The sequence below is a fragment of the Poecilia latipinna genome, unplaced genomic scaffold (genome assembly GCF_001443285.1).
Source record: "Poecilia latipinna isolate Pla-1442-1.1 unplaced genomic scaffold, P_latipinna-1.0 Scaffold1688, whole genome shotgun sequence".
In the NCBI taxonomy this organism is placed as follows: Eukaryota; Metazoa; Chordata; class Actinopteri; order Cyprinodontiformes; family Poeciliidae; genus Poecilia; species Poecilia latipinna.
Window position 1 is genome coordinate 56,301 of NW_015114304.1, and position 3,165 is coordinate 59,465.

At 36.7% G+C, this 3,165-nt stretch overlaps 1 protein-coding gene across 3 annotated transcripts in view; it reads left to right on the plus strand.

The window, feature by feature from the left end:
• The first annotated feature begins 1,922 nt into the window (after positions 1-1,922).
• Positions 1,923-3,165, plus strand: part of pnpla4 (patatin-like phospholipase domain containing 4) — a 10,290-nt gene continuing 9,047 nt past the window's right edge. For 2 of the 3 annotated variants that reach the window (XM_015060129.1, XM_015060128.1), the window contains exon 1: positions 1,923-2,061. The gene's annotated coding sequence lies outside the window, so the exon portion shown is untranslated. The remainder of the gene's footprint in view (positions 2,062-3,165) is intronic. The other variant, XM_015060126.1, reaches the window with a different exon arrangement.

A 3,165-nucleotide genomic window follows, 5' to 3' on the forward strand; every position in this document is an offset into this window, starting at 1 on the left:
AAAAAATTAGTCTCTTCAATTTCTTCGCATTTTGTAAAGTTCCACTTTCACAATTTATTGTGTTGTTTTGATTTTATGTTTGAGACCCGCATAAAATAGAGAACTACTGTAAAGTAGAAGGAATTATTCATAATTGTGAGATTCATTGTAATTCAGCCTGAAGTCAGTTTACCACCTTCCACTTGGTTTTTTGCTGTAAGATTTTGTCAAGGGGTGGCTTTTGAAAAGTGCCCATTTCAATACAACACAGTGACAGAGGCTCTATCAAAATATGGAAAGCCTGTCTGATGAAGGACTTTGTCAAAAAGAATAACATTCTTCTCCTTGCTCTGATCTAAAGTCCACTGCACACCTTTCGGGATGAATGGCAAAGAGGATTATGAAAACAAATATAGATTAGTTTTTGACCACAGACGATCACTTTCACCAAACTGGCTGATTCTAGATCAGCTAAAGTTTGATTTTTTTGTTTTAGGGGGTCTTGGAGGTCTATGGTCTTATGCCTGTTTCTTTTTTATACATCCAGTAACTCAGCTTACAATTTGGTTCAGAAATGTGTGAAATGTGAATCCATTTCCAATTTGTCTTGAGACAAGGAGTATATGTCCCACCGACAAAAAGGAGCCATTATGAAGAGGTCATTACTGGTAATTCATTTCCCTTCTTAATGAGCATAATATAGCCAGGCATATTTTGCAGAATATCCCAAACATCAGAAGAATTTCCCACAGTTATGTAACATTTTGCTTCTACTGTAAGTAGAGAGAAATGCATGTGTGAATGACCAGATTATTTCATAGAAACAAATGTTCTGCATTAAAAACTAAAGCCACTACATAACTTCCACAGATTAAAGAAGTTTTTCTCGCTTAAACTTGTAATCCACAGCAGGTACTGTCACAGATCAAAATGCATTATCCTCCCTCCATTATTTCAGAAGCTGACTAACACCTGTTGTTTTCCCTCACTGTTTGACTTCAGCTCTGCTGATTTCTCACAGTGTTCAAAACACCTAATCTACTCTAAGCTATAGATGAATACGGGCTATGGTAAAGAAGCTGTAAATTTGTGCTGACATACTAGGAAACTCGGGCAAAAGCAAAATGCAGAGAATTCCGATGGTGGAAGGTCCAGGGGAAATAAATGCTGACTGAAGAGGAAGAATTACACCCCAGGGATCCTGCTTTAGGAGAGAAAATGATAAAGTAGGGCTAGTAATAAAAGTGCACACAGCTTTATTATTTGTGTTATTAAATCATGAGACTTTGAAATGTTCGGGGACTTTGGTTCCATTGTAATCTTTTGGTTTAAAATAGTAGATGGGGTTATGGTCAGTTCTACACTGTGTCATTCATGAAACTTGAACCTTCATTTTATCTCAGGTCTTTGGCTGATACTGAATTCAAAATTTAATTAGGCTATTTTTTTCCAGATTTTTATTAGACAGAAGCTCATCCTATTTTTGATACAGTATTGTCAAGAGGATTCCACTGTTCATTTCTGTAATAAAGAATTTTAAGTACCAAAAGGCCTATATATCTCTGCAGCAACGAAATGAGCTTTCAAATCTGATTTAGTGGTGAAAACCTATATTGTCCAGATAGACTATATGTTATTTCTTTGAATCCTACTAAGACCTACAGTTTGGATGCATATTTTCATGTCTTGGTCTCTCTATTCTGCCTTCCAAAAATATTCCAATCCTTTATGGAATAACAAACTTACAATTACCTTAAAAAATCATCTTAGAGTGCAGCCTGCACTGACATAATGTGTGATATAATGTGACATGATAGGGCTGGAGATATTAGTGAATAGCATTGCGATATAAGTCCGATAATTGTTGATTAGTTTATGGATAAGATAAGAAGGTTCAGAACTTTGTCAGTTTTATTTTGAAATTCTTTAGATGGATCCAGAGCTGAATTGTTTACTTCCGGTGTTTAGGGAGCGGCTGAGCAACACGGAGTCCTACCTGTCAAAATGTAGTTCTAGCTGACATAATAGACATCCAGCAGTCCTCCAACCGCTTCCTGTTCACCGAGGTGGGACTGAAACACGGTAGGTTGTCCTTGGAGACATTTTACTGCAGGGGTCTCCAAAGTGGGTCCTGGAGGCCCGGCATCCTGCATGTTTCAGTTCTCTCCCTGGTTTTACACACCTGCATCAAATGATGGCTCATTAGAAGGCCTAAGCAGAACACTGACTTGCTGAGGAGGCTGTTACAACCACTAGGGAGAGAACTAAAACATGCAGGATGCCGGGCCTTGAGGACAGACTTTGGACACCCCTGTTTTACTGGCTGCTCCTTTAGCTCACCGTAGTTTGAACGAAGAATACCGTCAATACGGAGGATGATGAAACATACCCTGGCAACAACAAAGCAAGAAGAAGTCTACTCGGAGGTCTTTTGAGTTACTTGCAGATTTTGATTCTAAGCGAAATCTGGACATAAAAAAGAAATGAAAAAGATATGGCTACTTGAATGTTGGCACTGAGAAAACGAGATTGCAGAGAAATCAGCTCTGACAGTTCCTACCCAACTTTTCTCCCCCAATCTGCTCTTGAGAATATTCATTCACATTACTTTGCAATAACAGTAAATTAATATTAAAATTCCACAAAATACAACCATAGTATATGTTCTTGCAGAAAAAATGGTTATGTATTTTCATAAAATGCAACATTTTCAAATATAAATGTCAAATACCTCATATTTGACATTTATGTAGTAAAGAACATGTAATAGTTCTTTACTACACGTGTTGGGTCCATTAATAACATGTTAGGGCTACTTGTAATTTAGAAGCATAATAAAAAAACAATAGACTTGAGTTGGTTTGGCAGAAACAAACATCCTCTTCTGCTCCACTGAACATAAACGTTATCTTCCCATTTCTATTAGTTGTATTTATGTATTGTATTTATTTGACAAATAAATTACTTGAAATTAAAATAAAATAGCTTTTGACAAGTGCAGAGCATCATAAGCAACCTAAGTCACAACAAACCCAAAAAAGATCGAGCCGGTCAAAATCGAATTGCTCATGAACGTCACATCAATGCTCTAAACAGGTAGTTGACTTATCTAAAAATCTATATATTTTAGAGGTAATCAGATTTTGATTCATTTTCCAACTAGGCTGTGAGCAACTGTTTAGGTAA